Source organism: Pholis gunnellus (genome assembly GCF_910591455.1).
Source record: "Pholis gunnellus genome assembly, chromosome: 9".
NCBI classification, from domain to species: domain Eukaryota; kingdom Metazoa; phylum Chordata; class Actinopteri; order Perciformes; family Pholidae; genus Pholis; species Pholis gunnellus.
In genome coordinates, this window is record NC_136535.1 from 13,194,876 (window position 1) to 13,220,954 (window position 26,079).

The 26,079-nt window shown below is 42.6% G+C and overlaps 1 protein-coding gene across 1 annotated transcript in view; it reads left to right on the forward strand.

Moving 5' to 3' along the window:
* schip1 (schwannomin interacting protein 1) overlaps window positions 1-26,079 on the forward strand; it is a gene marked incomplete at its 5' end in the record, with an annotated part of 188,696 nt that overhangs the window by 30,983 nt on the left and 131,634 nt on the right. The window lies entirely within an intron of this gene.

The following is a 26,079-nucleotide window of genomic DNA, read 5'->3' on the forward strand; positions in this document are numbered from 1 at the left end:
CCTACTTTTCCTTTAGTCTGAGATTGAGGGAGACAGTGAAAGAGAGCATTAGTAAGAGTGTGAAAGGATGAGTGGGTGAAAGCTGAACACCTCAAGGCTCCAGACGGGAACATGGTTTTCATCATCCAGCTGATAGATAGAACTGATTGATTTTTTGCAATTGTTCTGTTGAATAAAATTATATACTGCAAAAATGAGAATGCCCCTGCTTCGTACAAAAAACACACGGTTAGAATGACTTTCTGTGGAGGTTGCCTTTTAGAATGAACTTGAACCATGTCAGTTTGTCCTTTTAAATTGTTGAACGTCTCCTATTGAGTTACTCGTTTTAGATATTGCTTCTTCATCGTATCGGTCTTCTTTTCTTTTTTTTTGAGGAGAGGATATGAGTCCTCTCTCCTTGGCCTTCGGTTACCTGGGAAACTGTTTCTGAATATTCTTCCTTCGGTGGAGATAGAATGAGACAAATTGAGTTAACTCCTTCCCTGTAGGTTGTGATGTAAATATAACATTCAGGTAACACACATTTGTCATTGTCTATATTATACTTTCTTTTCTTTCTGTTCCACATTTGAGCTGATCATCTTAATGAGTTTCATTGGTGCTTTTTGACTTGGGAGCAGGAAGTCAGTATGCAACCCCTTTACATACAGTTGCTTACCCGTAAGTAGCTCTGAGGTTGGAAAGTCATCTTATTCCGCACTGTAAAGTGTATTCCGTATGATAGTTTTATAAAGTCAACTTTTATAGCTGCAGCATTCAATTCAAGGGAAATGCTTCGCACGTTATATATTCCTCTGGTATTAAGTTTGACAGATTGGGTGTCTTAAAAGCTAGCATTTAAAATAAGTCAGTGGTTTGTGCAAGCTTTGGCTGCACAGCTCAGGTTAGTCCACCTTCAAACTGGTGAACTTATGGTGTGATCAAAGTGCCATGCATTTAATGTGACACAGTGTGTGCTACCTTTCAACGCTGAGTTGACAATGACAGATCAGTTACATATTGCTAACGTGGAATCCAGTTGTTCTGACAAGTATAATTATGGTACCTACAAAAGACTGTTGGAAATAATCGGTTGGAAGTGTGTGATCATAATCAACAATTATTGGGTGTACTGTATGACACGGACAGTTGGCATTTTCTATGATCCACACATGACATTAGGCTGGGAGATTCTTCAGCTGCTGATGGTAAATCCACTACATTTCTTTGGTAGTATAGTACCAGTAGCATGTATAATATTGTATATAGTGTGAAAACAGGTTGCGGCTTAACAGCAACTCCACTTGCTTCAAATTCCAAGTGACTGCTGTTCAGAACTTCAAATAGCACAGCTTGTGTTCTTTAGTTGCACACCTCGGTGTTCAAATGAGATGCCCACACTGTGCAGTGTTCCTTACTGAGTCGTGCAGCAGGAGGGAAGGAAGAAAAAGACGAGCAGATACTTACCCGAGCGAACCCATTTAGACTGGATTGAAAGAGCCATGTGAGACCGGGAGTTACAATTTAAAGACCTGCCTGAACTTAACTTCCATCAAACACCTGTAAGCAATTCAATCCACAACGGGCACATGCAAACTGTTTACTACCCATTTAGTTTTTTTTGTACATAATCTCATGCATTATTACTAATTCACTGCCGTTTACTGCACACCAACAACAGAGCACCGAGACAGGTTTCCCGCCCTGTATCTTAGATTGTTATCGAACTCTTCTCTACAAATAGTGGCGCCGCAATGCAGTGTTAGCCAGATCTTTATGTCTGCCTGCATGCCGCTCAGTGTGTGTCTGTGTGTGTGTGTGTGTGTGTGTGTGTGTGTGTGTGTGTGTCTCTCTCTGCATACCTGGCAGGGCCCCAGTGTGTGCTAGCTAAGCCCTGTCACCCCTTCCCACAGCGAGTCAAAATGCTTTTCACTGCTCGCTGCTTTGCTTTTCCATGCTCCCCAGGCTGCATGAGCATCCAGGAGGGACAGCAGGCAGAGAATATTTAAACCCCAATGCTGTGGTGCATGTGTGTGTGTGTGTGTGTGTGTGTGTGTGTGTGTGTGTGCATGTTCCCTTGTTTTCAGGCACACTCTATGTGTAGCTGCATGACTTTCTACCAGCAGAGTGTATTCCAAAGCTGAGACATCGCTGTAGGCAGGCTTTCTCTATCCAACACGCCCGTCAGCTGCTGCTTTTACAGGATTAGAGATGCCACCATCACTTTTCCTCTGTGTTTGTGTGGCTGTCTGCTTCACACTGAGAATGGCAGAGTGATTGGGCCAAAGAAGGAGAGAGCAATATCTATGATTACTTTCAGTACAGATTTTTTTTTAATTGAGGTGATGGCAGCAATAGTTTTAGTTGGAACACCTTAGCCCATCTCCATTTTACCGAGTATGAATTTGTGCTGGCTGGCTTTCCTATTGACCATCATTGCACTCTCTCAGCCACCACCTCATTAACTCGAGCATCATGCTGCATGACTAATAGACTAATATTACACTGATAACAATCCTGTTTGTGGTTGTAATTCTGTGAGGCAATTTCCATCTATATTAGCTCATCTGTCCTGGACTGATAAGAAGCAGGGAAACCTTTCCCAGTAACTGGCTAGAATTAGTCATTAGATCAACAAATATCAGGTCTCATGGTTGTCTCTCTATTATATTGCATGTCTGTCCGTCCTGGTGAAGGGATCCAACCTCAGTTGCTTTTCCCCAGGTTTCTTCCATTTATTCCCTCTTAAAAGTTTTTTGGGGGGACTTTTTTTTTTATCTGAAGCAAGGGGTGAAAAGGACAGAGGCTGCTGTATGCTGTGCAGATTGTAGAACCCCTCTGAGGCAGATTTGTGATAGTGGGCTATATAAATGAAATTGACTTGACTTGACTTGACACTCCTAGTGGATTGCAGAAATATGTTAGGTGCAGATGTGATGTGTTGGGCAGCTGGCACTCGGTCAGATATACTACATCTCAGTGTCAGTTTTTGGAAGAGTGGAAAATGAAACGGTGCAAGTAACTCTTCACCAACCACTTATAGGTGGAGAAGTAGTAATCAAACTGCATTGATTATCCATTGTTTGTGCATGTCTGTAATTATGTGTTTCTTCTGTGTTAGCTTCTCTGTGTAGACGCCTATATATTACACGTAGTCCATTGATCCTTTGATAATAAGAATATTCATTAGAGCACCTTTAAGGTTAGAGTGTACGTCTCGAGGGAATCAACAGCCAACTGTCAGTCTAAAACAATCTTCTAGGTTGAAAGTATACCTTTATATTTAAGACATTTGGATTCTATCAAGCAATAAAGCATCTTCTGTGGCACACACACACACACAATTGGTTATCTCCTATAGGATGGAAACATGTGTCCACCGGGACACGTGGATGGTAAATATTCAAATCAAATTGTTTCACAAAATTGCTCTTGTGTATTTACAATGTCCAAGAGTGGCTGCAAATCCCTCTCTCACTAACTCTCTCTCACACACACACACACATTCATACATGCTGCTCAATCATACATTGAGATAAGAGGTAGAGCTTATCAGTGAGGAGCACGGGCTAATACATGGTAGCCAAGTAACCTGCCTGCTCCCTAAGAGGAGACAATAATGACATTCACAGAGCACACACCACACAGATATGCATGCTGTTCACCGTGAACACAATGCAGCCGATATACAATGTAGTCAGACAAGCGTTAGAATAATGACCCACTGACTGACACAGACAAAGATACATCTCCATTCCAAATTCATATTCCTGTTCAGGATTTATCCTAATTAGGGCTGCAAGTTTTCCAAGAAATTGCCTTTATTGGCTTTCGCCCTCCTCTGTAACAGAATATTGCAATATTGACATTCACCAATGCGGTAATTATAGCAGAGATTATATTTTCTATGCGCTACTGAGCCACTTACACATTGCAGGTGGCGTTGGCAAAGTGCCAGTAATCATAATGAAGAGAGGTTGAGAAGGTGAGATGGGTTGAGCTGAGTTCAGAATTAAAGGGCCATTTCAGGCCTTTTCATAAGTCTCCTTCTCCCACACTGCCTCTCAACACTGTTTAAGCCCTGAGCAATAAATTACAGAGATTCTGTGTGTGCAGTACTTCTACCCATAAACCTGCATGAATCTTAATGGCCCAGTCAGCACTTCTAAATATTAAAGGGATCAATTTGAGGCTTCAGTATTGTACTTATATCACCTTAGATCCTCAGGTGGGGCCCTTCTGGCAGTTCCAAAGTTGAATCTGAAAACCAAAGGTGACCGTGCTTATGGCTCCGATTTGCAAAAATTGGTCTTCTGAACTTGTGCTGCACAAATAATCATACATCATGACCTCACGCTGAAATGGCGACAGCATATAAAACGAATGTCAGATCATAAAACAGATGTAGTACATCATAGCATATAAATGACTGCTGACCACTCCAGAGGGTGGGTGTCTCCATGCAGACGACACTCTCCTGTGAACCTGTAAAGTAAACCACGATATACCATTTTATCTGGTATTTTTTAAAGCTCAAACTACATGTTTTTATTCTGTCCCATCATGTCAGATTTTAGTTAACATTTTCTTACTAGATAATAAACAACACAGGCTATAGTATGGTGCGTAGATTTGCAGTCTTCTCATATTTTGCACCATCAGCCTTGAAACGAATGATTTAATTCAACATCTGCAGTCATAATCCCTGTACTGCACATCAGACAAATCAACACCGTGACATTTATTATTCATTCATAGCGACTTCGCAGTAATTGGATATTCAGTACGAATGTGCAGTTGTGCACATGCCAGCTCCAGTGTTGTCACATCACACAAATGTACTTATTCTCACATTGAGCTCTTTTGGCTGGAGTTGGTCTCCAAGAGGGTTGTTATCCAGAGCGCTAAACTCTCTGTGCAGCTACAATAGAGACGTACACGGGAAGACTGGGACTGAAACATGGCATAGGTTCTGCTGGAGCTGTTACTGCATGTATGTGAGCATGTGTAAGTATGCGTGTGTCCCCTCCACCGGTGAGTGTTTGAATAGAAAGATATCGTACTGGGAGTGAGATGGGCTTTCCAGCGGCTGGGTTGTGGCCCATTGAACATCCCCTCTCCCCCCCAGCCAGCTCATCTTTTCTCTCTCCATCTGTCCTATTTTGTTTCCCTGTCTTCCATTTACCCCCTCTCCCCTGAACCACTCTCCCTCTTTTCTCTCTGAACCCTTTCCTTACAGCCAACTCTATGCCCATCTTTAACTTTTTTCTTACATCATCCTTTTTGCAATCCTTCACATTGTCCCCACCTCACAGTACCTAAATGACACCTTTTTGTGTCCTTTTTTTCCCTCTTTGCATCCTCTGCACTTCAATTGTACTCTCTGCTCTCCCTACTTCTCTTTGTACCTTCACGCCTCTCCTTTTCTCACATGCTACAATGTCTTTCTTTGAACAGCTCTCTCTGCTCCTGATTCCTTTGGTGAATACCACCTCGATCTCCCTTTCTTGGTCTTTCTGTTTTGTCCCCGTTCTTCCCCATCACTCTTTTAAACGTGGTTTTGTGCCTTTTCTTCTCTCCATCCAAACTTGTGACCATTTATCCCCTCAGCCTTCTCCTTTCTCCACCCTCACCTGTGCAAATAAACCCTTGATGTGAACCCAGCTGGGTAATATATCACTGGGCTCCCGTCAAAGGGCAAAGACTCATTAAAAAGTAAAAAAATATTCTCAGTTTTGAGAAAGATTACTGAGGCTCTGAAGCCTCTGGCATCACCTCTTATTATAGCTTAATACCACTAAATACATGCTGACCTACCTTATTGTTGAATGTTATTGGGGCTGTATGTGTGGAAGCAAATAATAGCCATAGAAATTGGAATCCTATGACCAAGCAGCCTGAGAGAAAGACCTGTAGGCACTTATGAGGGCTGAAATATCCTTGCTTTGTTTTACCCCCCCCCCCCCCCCCTGTAGCCCTCTGTGTGTGGTGGCCTTGTAGCTCTGCTTTCATCTTCTTCCGCCCTGAACATCAGTCAGTCACCAGCAACCCAACCTGTCACCTGTCTCCATTTCCCTCACTTCACTTTTTTCCCCTCAGCTGGTCGTTCATCTTTCCTCCCATCTCTCACACCCCATCCTCCCAGTCTGTCCAAACTCTCCTGTCCTATTTCACGATGTTCAATTTCTCCCTCAGACTCATCTTAAGTATACTAGAAAGGCAAACATGTCTTATCCTTATTTAAATATGTATCTCTTATCTTAATTAAAATGTCTAGTGTGTCTGCACCTTCTAAATCGGATTTGTTAAAAGATAAACATTGAGAATAGATGTGGGTGTTTGCTGTTTCATTCATCCATAATAGATTATTAATAGTTTGAATTAGCTGCAGAATTGGAAAATGATGTATTTTATATAAACTTCACCTTGAAATGAGGCTAATGAGACGTGACGTGTAAGAAGGGTGCAGAAAAAAGCTATCCATCAGGGGGGGGATGCAGGGAAACAGGAACAGAGTTGTTTGGGGTGAAAGGAGTGATGGGTGGAGATGTGAAGAAAGAGAAATGAGGGCAGGACAGGCAGACAGGTGGGAAGACAGAGAGGTCTGGTGATGGGCAGAGGGCAATCTCTGCGAAGACACAGAGAGGCCAGAGAGACAAAGGGAGAGAGATGAGGGGGGGGGAAGAAAGAGATTGCTGTTTTAAGGAGATTAGCTTTCAGATGGAGCAGATGAGACAGAAAGCAAGCGAGAGAGAGCGAGTGATGACGAGAAAGCCACAGCTTTAAGGGTGGGGGGAAGAGAAAATGCGAGTGTTTGAAGAGACCGTAAATGCTTACAGGGTTTGTTTTAGCACCGTCTGATTGACAAGGCTGCTTGCTGGCTGCAATGTCCACAGTGCAGGGTGTGGAAAGTACTGATCAATTTAATGTCACCCTTGGAGAAAAAACCCTATCATGCTCCATAAAACCACTGCTCAGGTTATTAGTGACCCCACACACATGAAATGGACAAAAGCGTCGATATACTACTAATTATAACAAATTGAATGATACAGAATGTGTTGTTTTTTTCCCGTATCTGTGTCTTGATTTATCAGATTGTTCCACCTTTAATTGTGGTGTATGTGCACCGGTGCAACTATGTTGTTCTGGTTGGGAGAAAACCGACCTGTTTATGAGGCACCATAGCACAGGATTTATATTGAGGGATAAACGAAACGCCAGCAGGAATGAGGGCGATGTGGGTGCAGGCAAGATGGATGGGGAAGTGAAGCGGCAGAAAGAGAGGGTCAGTAATTACGCAGCGGTGCACTTTCAAACATTACCAAAACTCAATATTTACTGTGTACTGACTGCCTGACATCAGAGTAAAAAAAAAACAAATGCAGATTTCAGTCGGTGCCAGCTTTTGATTCTGAGATAAATAAATGTATCAGCAGAGAAATCCATTTTACTACTTCTCCTCCCGCAGCTTATCGCCATCGGTGTTTAGTTTATTTCGCTTTTCTTGGCAAAGCAGCAAAGTGCACGTTTATGTGCAAGGACACATAAACCACCAACTCGACAAATGAAGCAATGCCCGGGGAGAGGCTCCACTCTTGAAATGATGGCGTTGGTTAAAATGATAGCGTCGTTAAGAATCGCCTTGACACACTGCTGTGTGCGCTGCTGTTTTTTATATGTTGATACTTTCAGGGCGATTATGGGATTAAGCCTGTTGACAGCACGTTCAAAATAAACTTGGCATTCACTTAGTCTGACCGAATACCCTCCCCGTCTGTTCTGCCTTTCAACTTGTCTTGGACTTTTTGTCAGCTGTGTTTTTAGCCCTCCCTTCATCTCGAACATCTCTCCTCGCCGTTAGGTTGTTCTTGGTCTTCTTTGGAGTGTTGCTATAGTTACTGATCTGAGAGAAAAAGGCTACTGGTGTGAAGCAGCAGGGGGCCGTTCGACCCAGAGATTTAAACGAAAGTTAGGTTGGGACCTGCTGCAGTGCCACATGTGGCAGCCGGGCTAAACGCGCTGCACATTGAGGCATAGAAATATTTTGCAAACACACAAGACGACATTAACCTGTGCAAGATTTAAAAAAAATAAAAGGCAAGGAGAAATTGTATGTGGAAGAAGTTCTCTACTGTTTGGGTGTAAAACAAACGTCAGCAGTATGTGCATGGTGTGCATTATGTGTACCCATACATGTTCTGTAGGACTGCATGTGGGGGCGGGTGAAGAGCTTTATTCTGCTGATTTCCTTGTTTTTTGTGATTTAATTATCCATTCGCAGCAAAACTCTTCCATCTCTCTCTGGCCTATTCCTCCTCCTCTGTCTCCGCTGCTCTTTCTCCTGTCCATCTCCTTTGCTCACTCTATCCTGATCTCACATCATCGTCACATATTCTTTTTTTTTATCCTCTCTTTGTCCATCTCTACTTCCTCTGTCTGACCCTTTTGCCTTTTAGGTCATCTTTTTTTTGCCCCATACTTTTTCTTTCTCTTTCTTCAATTTATATTTTCATCGTTCTTTGCTCCGTCTTTCTCAGACTCCCTTTCATGTCATTTTGTTTTTATGACAATCTCTCCTTTTCCACTTCCCCACCTTTGTCTCACCCTCACTCTTGTCTCTCTGCTACTGCCCCAGCCCCTCTCCGTTTCCCCCGACTCACTGGCTCACGGTTTTCCTCGATTAGTATTCACCCAGGGTGGCTAGACTCCACAATGTGTCATGTGTCACCTCACCAAAAGGCAAACAATGAAAAATGAAATGTCTGTAGAAACCCGGCAGTGCCGCTGCATGTGAGGGAGGAGGTGGAGGAGCAATAAGGAGGGGAAGAAGATGAGGAAAAAAAGACCGAGATTGAGCCAGACAAAGAGACTGTGCTTTGTATTGGAGGGGCACAGACAAGTTTGGTCATCCATATGTATGGAGAGAGTTAGACGGACTGACCTGGCTGGAACGTGCCGACTGCACGTGTGGAGTGAATAACTGCTCTTTTTCTCTCCTCCCCGTAAAAAACGTCCCTGCTGAGATGAGCTGTGATTGCATGCATCAACGTGTTCCTGCACATCTGTGTGAGTCAGTGGATAGGCGTGTTTGTGTGTGTGTGTGTGTGTGTGTGTGTGTGTGTGTTCATGACAGACTTTGGATTTAAGATTAAAGAGTAAATCTGTATTTTTATATATTCACATATAATCAAAACATTTGCCTTTCATACTTGAAAAAAACAAGTTTCTGTGTTTCTCATTTTGTCATAATTAAAAATGCAGGCATTACTTATGTAAATGAATGGCATCAGACAACACAATATAACAAACCCATCAGTCAGTGTTGGAGCTTCAGCGGTCTTTTGTTTAAAATGTTGGTGATGTTGCTCCCCTTTCGTTTGCATCCAAGATTGTGCTTTCGGGATCAGAAATACTTGGTGCACTGGTTTAAGTGTAAAGGTGAAGGTTAGGTACGAGGCAGAGAGGGTTCATATAGGATGAAAACATGAGTGGCCAAAATGTTCTACATTTTAAAGTTAAATGCATCAATTTGGTGCACTTTAAGAGAGAAAAATAAGATGCCATTTTGTGCTGAAATGTAACAAAGTACATTTTGGCTACTCAAGTACTGTACTTATGATGTATTATTAAGAAGCTGCAAACATAAGAGAGAGAGGGCGCAGCGAGCACTCCACAGCCCCGGGAAGTGAGCAGGTCCGTGCGAGGGGAGCTGTAAAGCTCACTGATGGAGCAGCAATCCACTTTAAATACAATAAAAAGGACGCCAGTTTGAGCTGTTATGATGGTCAATCTTTAAAGATTCAAACATAATGAAAAAAACAATTAATTGTTACCGAAAGTTGCAACACATTATACTGAACATGCTATTGATCAGATGCTTACAACCCCCCAGCTTGTCCATGTTAATCTCATATATATGCCAGTGCCCAGTGTACTGTCAGAACCAGTTTTCTTATTCCAACAGCACTGACGTAGAGAAGGAGCAGGTGCACTAATGGTGAGCGCTTGCCTCTTTTTTCCTTTTCTTCACTGCTGTTAGCTAAACAATAGCTGGCAGTTAAAACCCCTGAACAGCCCCGTCGTCTCCAAAGGTATTCATGAAATGCACGGGCAGCCATGAATATGAAATGCATGTATTATTCACTGTGACTGTGATCTAGTCCTGTATCTGATTTGAACCTCATGCCTGTCTCTCTACAGTAAAACACCGCTGGCAGGCCCACTCCTTTTTAATTTGAGGGAGAAATATAGTCTGTGCGCTGTCCGAGGAGGGTCCTAACTCTTTTTTTTCCACTGCTTTGCTTGTAGGCAGGTATACATTATACTAATGCGCACTACACACACGTACACACTCATAGTGCACGCAGCAGTCAGCAATCCTCCAGCCGTCCGTCTTTAAACTCTCAAAAGCAAGCGTGCACTCAAGGTCTGTCTTTTTCTTACACACACACACACCACACCACACCCTACATAGGGAGGTGTAAGACATAGTGTGATATAGAGGGAGTCTAAGTGTGTGTGTCATGTGACGTAACTCAGGAGCAGGGTTAGTGACAGAGGGGGAGAGTAAGGGAGGGATGGAGGCAAACACCTCCCCTGGGGCCGAAAGGTCATTCCATCTTCCTCTGAGGCTCTTCAAAGACCTGCAGCACCTGATCCAGCAGGTCCCCCACTCAAACAAGTTTCTATAGTTTGGCAGCGTCTTTCCCGGTTCACTATGCTGATAACGATACAGCGCCAGTTCGCCATGGCATGCAAATTCCACCAAGTGCAACGCTTGTTAGAAAATTGTATTTTCCATGAAGACACCAATCAGAGTTTTGACGAGAGGCGGGAAGAAATTTGAGGGAGGCGGACTCCTCGTATTTGGTGGGTACTGCTCGCTCTCTGTCACTCGCTACAGTTCATTCAAGAACAGATACAAGAAAGAGGAACCAACAGAAGCGCTGTTTCGAGTGTGAGGTTGTTTGGATGAGCGGTTTTGCAGCAATATCGGAGGCCAAGAAATCGGCCCATTCCAAACGGGCACGTTTTTTGAACGGACACTGCACGAGTGTATTGTAATGTCATGTGTCTGACAGCAACACTCTCAACAGGGGAGCTACATTCATTGGGGAGTTAACACTGGAAAAGAGAAGAAAAAGAATACAATGAGAATATTCTGTTAAAGTGCTCCCTCCCCCCCTACACACACACTCTCACACACACACAGAGAGAGACCTCCAGTGGTTACCTTTGTAGACAGGTGGTGGTGCCACTACCTGTTGCTAAGCAATTACCAAGTCCATTACCCATGCAACATGCCTGTAATGTGAATTATAATAAAAAACTAAATTTACACATGCTGTTTGGGCGGATTAAATACAGTAGCTAAGTGTAAATGTACCCAAGAAGCATTTGAGCTTCTTTTTTTTTTCAAACCGCCTCGAGAGGTGGGAGGAACTTTAGGCAGTTACTAAACAGGTGCATTATTGCCTGCAATTTTCAAGTTCATCTTAACATATGACTCCATGCTATATGTACAGTATATGCTGGCTGTGAATTGATCCCCTCCTACGCCTTTCGTTTGTCCACAGTGTTCTCTTCAAATATTTTTCTATAATGTTTCCAGAGTGTTTTATGTTTTTTTGTCAGAGCCAGAGAATTAAGAAGTGAGATTTACTGTCATGTGCCTGCATCCAATTCCAGAGCGTTGCTTCATTGTGTGCTTGTGTGTGTGCACATGTTGTCATGTGCCCATTCTTGACGCATTCAGCCTGATATACGACTGGCTAAATGCAGCAGCGTGTGTTGGCTGTAAATTTACCGGCAAGCTATTAGAAAAAGGTTGGACAACTGTAGCTGGCGAAATACACTGCAGGCTCAGGCTCACGAGGTATGTGCACAAGAACCACCTCAATCGCGAGCATTCACTCTCGCAGGTACATAGACAGATGGTCAGATGGACAGACTCAAGCTGTTAAACAGCCCCACCCCTCCTCTTTCACTCAGCCGGGGGGAGAGTGGATGTGGTTTGATAGCCACTTGGAGTTATACCCTCCCATAACAGTCAGGTTATGCGGGAACCCACTTTTGCCTCCTAATGCAGAAATGATTGGTACTCTGATGCAATTACCTCTCCCCTGTATTCTATTAAAATCATTCCACTCGTAAAAAAATAAAATAAAAATGTTGAGGGAAATGGCGGTGCTTACCCTTTCTAACTGCTGCCTCCTGCGCTCCCACCTCATTCTGCTGTCAAGTTCATTGCAACTTTCCTGAAGAAAAGGGTAATCAAAGTTGACCTTCCCATGAACAAACCCACACATAGATGTGCTTATGTGCACAAATGATAGCATGTATGCACATATCAAGTACACAAAATATAGAGTACATTTACAAACCACAAAATGTAATTACAAGTGCTTTTGTTTTATTGCCTAACAATTTATTCTCTGTTTCAGGTGGTTAAGTGTTCTAATATATGTTTTCACAGTATAGCAAGGATATAAATTGTAGTCGAAACAGTTGGTTGTTCTCTTTTTAAAACCCCTCTTATCTTAACTACATCTCACAGTTTGTTTTCATAATTTTTTTTTGGTGTTATTTTTCTCATATTTCACGCACACAAATAGACTCATTTGCAAGAACAATTGTAGGTTAAGCTACCATTTTTTAGATTGCCGCTTTTGTCATTTAAGAAGATTGACGTGACTCTGAGAGGACAAGTTCAGGGTTTCCAAATCTGGAAAACAGTTGACCAATTTTTCCACTCCTTAAAAACACATGGAAGATTAAAGAAAAAGTGAAATGTCCTGGAAAATAATTGCAATATTCTTGTATTTTCCTTTTGTTGAGAAAGAACTATAGGCAGTCTATCAAAACTCCCCAAAACGGATATCATCACCATCTGAAAGGGCTAAGTTATGTTCAGGATCATATTATTGTTCAAATGGGAGGTTATGGATGAGTGTAGTTTGGCGTCACATGGTAGCACATTGTGTGACATTACATAACGTTGCTTTCATCCTAACCCGTTTTAAACGGTTGAATAATGTTAGACTGGTTTGCATGTTTGTTTTGTTGCTTAAGTTAATGTTCTTGCTAGTTAGTTTTGCATGCAAAGGTTTAAGGTTTGTGATGCAACTCTGGCGAGGAGCAATGGTGTGTTGGGCCTTGTTGAGAGAGTTGGATAATAATGAATGGAAAGCTGTGGTCAAAACAGGGAATGAGAGCCCAAAACGGTACTTTTGTATTTTGCCAGCATTGTCTCTGCAAATGCAATGCTGTATTGTTAAGGTAAAATGGACCATAACATGACATGAAATGTTGAACATTTCTGTAGTGGCAGCTCACACTAGGTGTGCTAAGCCTCGTGAAAGACTCCAACTGATATTACACTCGGGCTAGATCTGTCAGTAGGCAAAATGTTAGGCTACTATTTGTGTTATTGAAGTTCAGGTGGAAATGGTTCATATAGTTCATGAACGAAAGGGGATGTATTAGTGTATGCTGCGATCCCTGCACGTCAAAACTAAACATTTCTGAAAAAGACTCTGGAGAACAGTGGGAAACCTGAAGTTGTTTCTTCACAGGAGATCTAAATTCTGGATTTTTGCAGGTGCTGGGAGGCATATAATGGTACCTTCTAGCTGTGTACCCCTGTTTCCAGTATTTATGCTAAGTTAAGTTAGCAAGACGCTGGCTGCAGCTTCATACTTTGTGTACAGACATGAGAGTGGTATCATCATTCTCATCTAACTGTTCCCGAAAATTGAACTATTCCTTTTGGTGTCTCTATAATACATGTATACTTCTAGTTTTACAGCTCTTACTTGAATGCACTTACAAAGTCAATTTCATCATTTTCTAAGCATGCAGAGTAAACCAATCTGCAGGGTTTGATGTGACAGCACTTGGCTCTCCCATGTTATTGTGTGTGTGTGTGTGTGTGTGTGTGTGTTTTGTCAGACAACAATCGTACCTCACCAGATTTGACTGCTATCAGATCTTGTTTCACACTGTTCACACATCTCTATCTTTCAAAACTTAGCGTCGCTGCTCCTCTTTATTGTCCCCTATGTCTCTTTCTCCTTCTTTTTAACACACATCTACTTATCCGGCTCCTCACTCTCTCTCTCTCTCTCTCTCTGGGTAGGCGCCCAGTCATAGTGGAAAGGTGATTTATAGTGTATGGCTGTTGGCTCTAAATGGGATGTTTTATTCAGTGGTGGGAGGAAGTCACTGCCTTATACTACTCTCCACAACCTTGCATTAAAACACACAACACAAGCACACATACATGTATGCGCAGTGCACACACACACGCACGCGCAACCTAAAAGGATGATTTACCCTCTTACATTCAGAAAAAAAATGAGACAAGGACAGACAGACAGACTGACGGAGATGGATAGAATGACTGGCACGTATGCAACTGACAAAGAACCAAACACAGAAGGAAGAATAATGGCAACTTCTGTAGTAGCTGGAGTTGTGTGTGAGTGTGTGTTCAAAGTCAAGGTCACCCCAGTGGGCTGCATTTCTCTCCCTGTTGTCGGCTCACCTGCTGACAGCTACGCACGTAACGCACACAGTTGAGAGCAGCAGAAATGGAAATTCTTCTCTCAGTCGGACTGTCTTTGTGCCTGTCTGTCTTTTTATTTGTATTTGCTTGTGTATCCAAATGTGTCGGTTCAAGCGAGTTGAAATGCAAGCTTGCGGATGTGTGTGTGTGTGTTTGTGTGTGAGTTCATGCCGGTGTGAATAATGCAATGAGAATAACGGTGTGAATATTCATTAGCTGTGTACCAGTGACAGTTACCCATGTACCTGTCACTCAGAGTCTCGGTTGGGAGTTTGAATACTACACATACACACACACACACATTCTTAAAAATATGCTTTTTATTGTATGATGCCTCTATATTGGGATAATCGTACATATCTATATTTTTTCACACTATGCCTTCATGTTTACGCTAGCTTGTTTTATATTAATGCGGCGTGTTTGCTTGGGGTGGTGGAAGGACTGATTTATTTATTGCGTCTGTCCCTAAGAGTCATCATGTAAGCAGGATAGACTCCAGCTTGTCTCCGATGTGTGTTTATGACCTGAAGTTGAAGCTTTCGTGGCAGTACTCCCAAACTCTCTGCTTTAATTCTCGACCTGCAGGAGAGACAGGTGCGCTAAACATGACTTATTCCTCAAGTCCTCTACGAATACACTAATTGAACCTGTGTGCAAATGTGTGTGGACTCCTGTGTGAGTGTGTCTGTGCACTTTCACACACACAAGCACATATATCCCCGGAACTAATTTCAACTTTACTCTCCCTCTGCGATCCGGAGAGCAAAGACAAGTCATGCAATAGCTCAGCGTGGAGTCGTAAACACGGCAGGTGAAATGGGGCTCTGAGAGCACACAGCTCTCCCCCGAGCGCCTCAAGAATATTCAAAGATAGTTTTCATTTTCCACTAGATTAGCTCCGGGTGATGGCCACTCGCTAGAAGAACAGACAGGGCGACAGGAAAATACTAAATTAGGGGGACCCGTGCCGGGGAGGGAATATGTGTTTGTGTTGAACATTAGCATTCCTCAGTCCCTCATTGAGGCGGAGAGTAAGCAGATGGTTTACAAGAGAATAGACAATATTTTTTTCCGCTGCCATCTTACATGGGGGGATCTTGTATTCATATACCCTGAAGGGCAGAATAACACCGTATGACACACGCTGGAAAGAATTGCAGAAAGTCAGGGTTAAAAAACAGACAAGGATTTCACAGTTTTCTAAAATAATGGGGCGAGGGGACAGAGTGTCACAAAGAAAGTGAGTGAATTTCCGAGGGAACGCCGAGGAGAGGGTACATGAAGACTAGATAATTGGATGTTTGGGAAGTAGGGGTATAGGAGCTTTGGCTTCCTCTCTAAACTCTAAAGTTGACCTTTGCTAGAGGAAAGATATTTCCTACAGTTTTGAGTCCCCCTATGCTTGAATGTCTTTGTGTGTCTCCCTCTCTGTTTTCCATATGTCCTCTATATCACTTTCTCCCTTCCCTGTACGCCTAACAGCTGAAGCATGTTTTTAATGTTTGTGTATGTACAGGCTAGTGCATTCTCTTCAGTTTGTGTACGCCTTCTCCAGGATTGTTTTCCGGCCTTTCCTGTAGTGATGAATCTAGTTACAGTGTAGCCGTAGGGTCGGATAGCAGAGAGACAATCCCACCGTCAAAGCGACTAGCAGCCTACTATTCTTAGCTCAGGCAATCACAGCACTCTCATTATTACTCGGTGGGGTGGAGGCATGCAACTCATCATCTCTCATCATCTGTACAGCCTCGGGCAATAAATGCACGCGAGATTTTGCACGTACACACACAATGGCCCAGTTGCTTTCCACATATTGTATCTGATGTGTTTAGTGTTCTTGCACTGCTGAAATAAATGGTGAGGGGGAAGGGGAGATACTAAATATACCACCAGTATCAATGCTGATAAAGCTCCTTAGTTCTCATACTGTGCAGCGGAAAATGTGTTTATGTGTTTCAAATACTCTGACGGATACTTTTATTGTCCTCTAGGGTAATAATCATCTGCTGTGAGGGTAAATGTCTTGGGATTATTTAGGATTATTCGAAAATAATTATAATAATAATGTGTTATAAAAGAAAGGGCCCTTTGGCCAGGGGTTGCCAAGCAAAAGTAACAAAATCAAAGTTCTTTTTTGTCATCCTAGTTTTGGTGAAGTTTTTACATTTGCACAAAAACATAAAACTGGTCCCCAGGTAGACCCGAGTTAGTGAAATATTTGGCACTTAGAGTTTAATGTTGCCATATATTGCTTTTTGATGGAATTGTGTCGTGGTACTAAACTCAAATGTATTTGTTTTACGAAATTCAATCGCTGAAATTTATGATTCCAAGCAAGTCATAAAAAAACAGTGTAATAAAAACATAATTGCACTGAATGTTTTTAGTTTGGTATTGTTTACTCTTAGTCATATTTTACAAGTTGTCTTTTTGTTTAGTTTTTTCCCACCCAGTACTTGGTCAAGTGTAAAGACTGAAGGACATGTCTTGAATACGATATGATGAATCTCAATCCTTTATTCCTTTCTCAGAAAAATGCTCTTATTAATATTGCATTATGGAATTGGTGCACATGTGTCTATAAGAACAAGAATGGAAGCAAAGAGTTGAACCCTGTCCGATGACATCACTGACGGTTCCGGCTGCTGCATCTGAGCTCGGTGTGCTGATCTGTAGAGATTGGGATCTGAGACTTTATACCCACTTTCTGTGTAGAGCTATCGCTCTCTGCATTTTAGCACTGCAGGATTTAGATAGCAACACTTTTTTTAGATAAAAAAAAAAGTCGTTGATTCTGTTTCTCTGAACTACTCAGATAAATCCAGACAGAGATAATGAGAAAGAGAGCCGGGAGGACCGAGAGGCCCAGCTCCCCTCCTCCCTTCCCTCCTCCCCTCCTCCCTGCTCCCACTGTCATGCCTGTGTGTGTTGTGGGTATGTTGGACAGGCGGAATGGCTTGTTTATGGGCAGATTAATTGCTTTTATGGCCTTGTTTCTCCCTGTGAATGGTGCTGGGTGTTTTAATATACACCCACGCTGACTGCCTGCCTGCCTGCCTCGCCAAACTGCCATGCCACTCCTGCTGCTGCTTTTTAGAGCATAGCCGAGCTTTAGCTAGAGCCTAACATCACTGCATGGCCCTGCACAGGTTGATTTCATTTGGAGTGCGTCTATATATGTGTGTGTGTGTGTGTGGCTGTGCACTTAGCCCTCCTAAGAGGCCCAGCACAGGTGGATGGTTCCACTCGAGGCCCACAGGGCCGAGGGCGACCAGCAGTTAACCGGACCGTGACTTTAATCATTTCCCGCTGAGCTGAGGAGAGGTAAGCCAGGCTTGCAGAGTGTTAAGCTACAGTCATAGACACAAAGATTCTTCAAAAGACTTTCAGGGAAGGAGATAGTGCTAGCTTTGAGAAGAGGTATGAGGGACCATTTAGTAAAGAGTTTGAAGGAATTAAGACTAGGTAAGCGCTTTTCACATTGTAGCTTTACATGGATCAATCAAAAATCAAGCACAAGCTCCCCCCTCGTTGTTCTCTGCCCTTCCCTTCCTATTTCATCACCTCTAATTATGCATTACTTGTCTCTCTCTCTATATTTTCAACCCCTTTTCTCTCCTTTAGTCATCCCTGTTTCTCTCTTCCTCTCTCATTCTTCCTCTTCCTCACTCATTAATCAGGTCTGCAGGCTTTCTCTTTCTTCTTGCTTTCTACTTCATTAAGCCTGAAACAGAGTTGGACAACCGCTAATGGACAATCTCAGTTCCAACTCACAACTCAAGCCAGGCTATAATTCTGTGTGTGTGTGCGTGTGTGTGTGTGTGCGTGTGTGTGTGTGTGTGTGTGTGTGTGTGTGTGTGTGTGTGTGTGTGTGTGTGTGTGTGTGTGTGTGTGTGTGTGTGTGTGTGTGTGTGTGTGTGTGTGTGTGTGTGTGTGTGTGTGTAAGACAGGGAGTTCTTGTGAGTAGTGTGTGAACCTGTGCACATCTAGTTTCATCACAGTTTAAAGAAAAGATATAAAGGTTTTATGTGTCTGTTTGATCGGTCATCTGTGTCTGGTTTTTAGAGTTGGTAGAAAACTAGGCAGCCATCGAGTCATGATGACCTTTCACACGTTTATAGGCTCACGCCAACAATTTCAGTCGTCGCAAAGGGGACAACACAGCCAGTGTAAAGAAATGTAAAAAAATTACTCATTACTCAGGTGTCTTGGCCTGGGCTTGGAGATTTTACAAACTTTAATCAAAAAGCCTTATTAATTATTAGCATTATTAACCTGATTTTAAAATACCTGGGCTGTTATCTATCAGGGCAACACATTTTCACACCAATGCGTCAAATATTACAGTTAGATCAATGCTCCTAAGCCTCAAACTATGACGTACGTACCCCTCTAGCATCAGTTTAGGATGTTTAGTCAATATGCTCGTTACATGCATAGTGTCGTAACAGGAAGTCCGGTATAGGCAACAAAACCACTTCGGTTAAGGAAAAGAGTGTGGTTGACATTAATTGACGAAGGACTAACGACTCACGTGATTAGCGAGCAACAAACGAGTCGTGTGGCTAATGACTGACTTCACAAAATGTCAACTTCACTTTTAGTTTTGCACGGGACACGTTCTGTGGTCTCCAGCTTAAATGTCCTGTTTATTTTACACTTTAAAAGTTCCACGTAAGATTATATCACTTCCACTAAAAAGCCCCCCTGGGGACGCGTCTTCCGTAGTCTGCATTTATTTTACTGCGCTTTTTCACTTTTTCCACAGCTGCCTTTACAATCTTATTAAGCAACAATGGCGATCCCTCCATTTGAGCAGAATGCCTAATAAAAGAGACTTTATAGTTGCATACATTTACCCTCAGCTCTTTGCATATATTGCCCCCTACCAAGCTGTGCAGTCGTTTGTACGGGGATGTTCTGCTCGGCTGCCTGTGGAGGACAGGTAGTATTGAGTGGCGTTGTAAAAGGAGCTGCTTTACTGTGTGTTTGTTCTGGCATGTTAACGGCTGGCTTTACAGCTCTGATTATGGCCCACCAGGGAAGCTGGATATGCTACACAGTGAAAATGCTGCGGGCAAAAAGGATGTATGTGCATTACCTCAGGGTGTGCATGCCTTCACAGTGACGATCAAAAAGATCGTCTTATGGGCGACATTGTTCTCTCGCTAAGGAAAAGTTTGGGTTTGAAATTCTCAGTTATACCATAATGTCAATATGTGAAAAGACATAACTTTTAAATATGAATCAGCTGCAGTATGTGTTGCATTAATACACATAGTTATTCAGTATTTGTATTACTATTATTTGTTCTGTTTGCTGCCCGTCTTGCAGTTAAAGTCTTGCTGTGCTTGGTTGCCAGCACACATACACACATACACACACTCACACACGTTGTGCACACAATTATATTTCTCCCTGGTCGACACCTTACGGATGCTCACTCTGTTTCCTGGACAACCAGGGACCTCTGAAACATGTACGTGTGCATAAGAGTTAACCCCTGGCACCTCCTCTGCTCTCCTGCAGCAGGCATTGCCCACAGACTGCCATGTCTCCATTAAGCTTACTCCTCTGAATACATCCAGCTATTATGTTTATGTTAAGCACAGGAAACTCACAGAAATGCACATTAGCTTGTCAATTATTCATTTCTCTATTGCACAGCGTAATGGTGCCTTTTCTCCATGGCTCTAGTATTGGCTTATGGGACTATCTTTAGGTTTTCTCCCTGCTCCATTTCCTCTATCTCAGTACGCAGCTCCCCTCTTCTCTGTCTCTCAGTCATTAGCCTAACCCTCAGAGCAGAAAGAAGGACTCTGTGTGTGTTTCTGTGTGTGCGTATGGGGCAGTGCAATAGAAAGAGAGAGTGCCAGTCAGCTACGATCGCAGGGTCACCGAGGGACGACATTGCCAGTGTCTGGCCACAGAATCCCAAGGGACACGGGCAAATCTAAACACACACATGTAGGTGCCAGAAGACACAGTATCTGGTCAGGAATGGCTACGGATAACAGCACCTGTCCTCAGTTTTTGCTATCACCCCCCCCCACACACACACACACACAGCACACACAGCACACGGTGTATTGTCAGGTTCTGTGTCCCCGTGGCAGAAGAGAGCGATGAGGATGTGAGGGTGATGGCAGAGATGGCGCCGGCTGGCTGGCTGGGCCAAAGGACCCCAGGGAGGCTTGACTGATAGAGGCTGCCTCCAAGCCCTCTGGATAGCTTCTGTGTGTGTGTAGGTGTGTGTGTGTGTGTGTGTGTGTGTGTGTCCGTGCGTGTGTGTGCGCGAGAGAGAGTGGGTCTATGTAGTATGGCAGATGGTGTGATGGTGTTTAAACCAGTTAGGTTACCATCAGCCAGGTCATGACAGTTTTCTGGCCGAAAGGTGACTTGAATAACTCGTAGCCTGAAGGTTACGCTACTATTGGGTTAGGAGTTCCTGCTTGTTGTCTAAACAGCGCTACGCAGAAATAATCCATGCCTGTAAGGAAAAATGATCTTCGTTTTGCTGATTGACTTTGTTTGCTCGATGTTGGCTGACATGTTGTTGTTAGTTCCAGGCACTGAACAAAAAGGTAGTGGTGAGGATAATTAAGTACATTTACTCAAGCACTGTACTTCAGTACAAATGTGAGCCATTTTTTTCATTCGTTTTTATTCCATTCATTAATCTTCTACTTTAGTATTGTAACCAGGTGGAACTGACGCTGAGGGATGGTTGGTAAGGTAATTTACAGAGACATATTGTACTTTTTACATTACAATTATCTGACTCCTGCAGCTGCCACAGTACTTACAGTAACAATGTGCAAAGACCTTTAACCTAACCTACAGTAAAATAGGTAGAATTTGCTCCACATGCAACTAAAACAGTATGTAATTTTATTCCAACTGTATTGACTTTGATAGTGTTTTATCTTCTTTTTTCCTTGTTTAACTTTCATGTGTGACTTTGTGCACGGCCGCATGTTGTTTGTCCGCAGACCATCATGCCATCTGTGCAATGAGTGGAATTATGTGGTTGGTTATAGGTTAGAAAATGCATACTGTACGTGTTCCTTTGTGTTCCGTATGAATGGCTATGCCTTCTGGAGACTGTGTGCCAGAGTTAATTGAGTTCAGCTGGAAAACAAACACAGCTGGCCAATGTTCTGCAGTTCTGGAAGACGATAGAGTGACGACCCAGAATCCGTTGCCAGCACTTCACATCGGGAAACTCATCAAGCGTTGAAGAGGAAAACCAACTGAGAACGAGAGACTGTTGAAGGAGCACAAGACAAACAAGAAGAGATGAGAAAACAAACAGGAGAATACGTCATGTTTGTCGTTTGGGAGAGAAGGAGAAGATAGTGACCTTACAGAGCAACTGAGTAGAAAATATAGTGCAGCGATGAGGGAAAAAGATTATGACTTTGTGTTTTATAGGCTCTTTAGATGTGCGGATTTGTCTGCTCTCTTTGTCTGTCACTCTGTCCCCGGAGATGAGTTAAGGGGGCATTTAGAGGAGCAGGAGAGCTATTTAAATCATGTGTGTGAGTTTTAGAATGTGTGTCTAGATCAGTTGGAGGTGCAAGGGACAGATTTACGCCCCATGTACAGGAGAGATGAAGGTCATTTCCGAGGCAGGCCGTTTCTCTCTCTCTTCTGTTTCTGTGGCTGGCTGGCTGGCGTTGGTCCAGTTTAATTTCTTCAGAGCCCACAGCCTTGTTCTTTTACCCCCATATCCTTTCTTCTCGCCGCCAACGACGAACTTGCTTTCGTATTCTCTTTCTCCTTTGCTCCCTTGCCGACTCTGAATCGAATCACTTTCTGTCTCTCTGCAAAGTGCTGTGTCTTTATCTTTCCCCTGCCCTTTGTCCCCGACACCTGAGGTATCTAACCTCTCAGAGCCCCTCCCTCCCCTCCCTCCTGTGTTGTCACTCCCACATACAATAACACTCAATTTGGAATCTTGTTGTATGAGCATTTAATCTTCCTTCACAAGCTATATGAGTCTCACAAGTTGATCATCCGGTGGGAAACGAGGCCACTTTGCGTGACTGAAATGCTCAAAATGTGTTTCATGACATCAACGGAGATGAGATCAGTGCTAACCATCTGCACAGTATCTGACCTGAACATCATATACAGGGATCCTGAATCCAAATTTATTTTTCCATTATACAGTGTAAAGAAGGTGGCCATATTTATTAATCTGCACAGATTAAAAAAGAAAAAGAAACATTTATCCTGTGTCTCTTTAACAACAATAGAGCCTTTCATGAATCAAACTGCTAACCTCAGCAGGAAACACTCCAAAAAACTGTTCTCTGTTTTAAAAAGAAGGCATTCTTTATAGTCCTTATAGTCCTTATAGTCATAGTTACTATAAAAAATGTGATGTGCACCCTGGTTTTAAAGCATTATAATAACAATACAATAAGACAGCAGTGACACCAATCGTAAGACAATAAAAATGATAAAAAGAACAGCTATGAGGCAGTAAAAACAAAAACACTGTAAAAACAATATAAAAACAATAAGCAGTATAAAAACCCTTAGATCATATCAGATGTGATGCGGCGTAAAAGGCAGAGAGGGCAGCTGTGAATGTGCGTGAGCGAGTCCATGTTCGGCATATCAACAGCTGTACAAATAAAAAGGCAACCCATCAGTGATTTTGTCCTCATAGCAGGGATCTTTGTGTGTGGACTGAAGACAAGAGCTCAGATTCTTTGCACAGAGAGTGGTCGGGACAGTCTGAAATGGTTTTGTCCTTCCTAAAGACCTGCCTGTTGTAAATATCCCGCTGAGCTCGACTCAACCCATCTGTCCTGCTTGACACATCAACAAGCCTGTCAAGCCTTTTATTAATGGCCGTGTGTACGGCCATCAGTGCAAAAGAATAAAACAATTTCTATTGGATGTATAAAAAAAAAATATGTCTGGCAAATGAATCATTTCTAGGATTTGAGGATATTCAGGGCTTAGCCTGGACCTCTTGTCGGGTCGTGCACTCCTGCTGTTTGGAGCTGTGACAGGGCGAAGGCAGCAGCCAGGGCCCTGCTGGTATCTCATCCAAACCCTGCATGCTCTCTAACCTCTAAGACCTCCCAAACCACTATCGGTCCACGGTGCTCCATTATGTCTCTCCCTATCCCTGCCCTCCTCTCCATGAAGGAGGCCAGTACATTTGTCACAGTGTAATTGAATCATCATAGTTTTTCCTTTTCCATCTCTCTTAATTCTGTGTGTTCTCATCACATCCTCGCGCCTGTCTTTTTTACTTTCATATTAGTTTTTGGAAAATGGAGTGAAGGAGAATAGACTGATGAAAAGAGGAAAAAGGTGGAGGCATAGAGGGGGTGAAGGAGGGACGGATCACACGCAAGGGTTTGTGATTTGTATTTGGAAGTCAGTAGCTCTATTTCCTGTTGTACTGAGGGTTCAAGGTCTCAGCATCAGCATCTCTCTCTCTCTCTTGCTCCCTGCCTCCTTCTCTCTCTGCTCTGCCTGACTCTACCATAAATCCACCAACACACATATTTGCACATACACACAGACACACACACACACACACATATATATACACACACCAATCAATACAAGCCTCCTTGGCACTGCCAAAGCCCAAAATGACTATAGATTTTCTGACAACTCTGCCACTAAATTATGCAAACCTTTGGTTTATGTTCCGGTACTTTTTTTTGGCATTCCTACACGAGCTAGGGATGGGGTTTTCCACTGAGGCAGGGATGTAATGATACCGGTGTGGATAGCGAAAAGAAAAAAAAGCCCGACATACAGTCTTCAGTTTGGTACACAATAATTTCAAAATGTATTGCTATAGATTGTGAAATCAATACCGCGTATTAAGATCGTTGTAAATATCCTGCTGAAGTCGGGGTTTTATTTAAGTGGTGAATAATGCGCTCGGGATATCAGTGTTAGAATTTCTGTTTAGCAAGCACACACATGCACGTATCACACATATCATACACACACACACATAATCTATGATAGACAGAGTGATACAAAGGTAAAGGAAACATTGATCCAGTAAAGATTCCATCCTCAAAGTGCCGATTCATGAAGTTCAGGGCCGGGTAAAGTCTTGAATGCAGATAATAAAACGAAGTTAAAGTCGGGATCCACAATAGTGTTTAGTGTGAAATATTGTAAAACACATGAGACGAAGATGAGAAAGCCACTTTTACTGAGGTTTGACAAACCAAATACCCAAATCCAAATTATTTGACATTTTCCCCTTTTTATTATCAAAACTTTACAAACATTCTCATCAATTAAATCCTAGTTTTTTACCTGAAAAGATACATACATCAACACAAAATGCCAACAGATCATTATTAAGTCTTGTAATAATATGGCAAGCTATAATGTCATAATAATGTAATATTATCTGCAACAGTAATGTTATTTTCAACATGTTTTTGCGCAAATTTACTGTATTTGAAATCTGGCTATTTGCCGTGTGTTTTGTATTAAGCAACAAAGTAATTATAATGAGATTTGATGTAATCTCTAGCTTCACTGACAACTTTTTGCTTTCTTGTTTTAAGGGAACACAATACAATGAGCTATGTGTGGAGGTGGTGCTCATGTGTGCGTGAATGTGTTTGTGCCAATTTGTGTGCGCTTGAGATGTCTTCTGAGATGGACTAATAGTTTGCCTGGCCAGTCCGTGGCAGCGCCATCAGTAACTCTAAGTGGAAATTGAAAGGATCGGCTCATTCATTCTTCCATTAACTCCATTACCCAGAACCTAACAATCCCACACACACAATCATCCCTCCTCATTTATACTTGGCTCATCTCTCCATCACCATTCACTACCCAAGTCTTTATTCACTCAATACAAAGCTATTGTAGTGTCTTTTAAATTCATTCTTCTGTCTTTATTTCTCTTACTTTTGCTCTTACTTTTCACCCTCTCTGCCTCTCTCAGAATTCCAAAATGTCTGTTTAAACTGTTCTGACTGGATGTGTATTTGCAAGATTGATGGACTGTATAAGAGAGAGAGAGTCCTGGATAGCGTTAAGGCGGATTTGGAAAGGCTGAGGTGACATTGACTCTCAAAGCAGAAGAAAGTTCGGGGGGGGACAGAATCCACATCCAAGCCACAGTTACGCTTTCACAGATCCTCTTTTCATCAGAGGGAAATCGAGTGGGAAAGACACACAGAAAGAGATGAAAAACAGCTTCTTGATGCAATCATTGATCACTAGTCAAAGTCCTTGATTCTGTCTAATGAGCTGCTTGTTCCTTCTGGGAGGGAGCGTAATGAGAAAAACAACACTGCCTGCCACAGTGAAATTGGGAAAACAGCCCAACAAGATAGACCTTTTATTTATAAAAAAAAAAAAAGGAAAAAAGATGTTTGTATGTTTCGATAGTAACTTTATGTTTAGCTGACAATCCACTAAAACAGTGATTCAATTAGACACATGTATATGTGCTCATTTACACTTCAAACGGGTACTTTTTCTGTGACCCAAGGGGGAAGAATAGACATCGC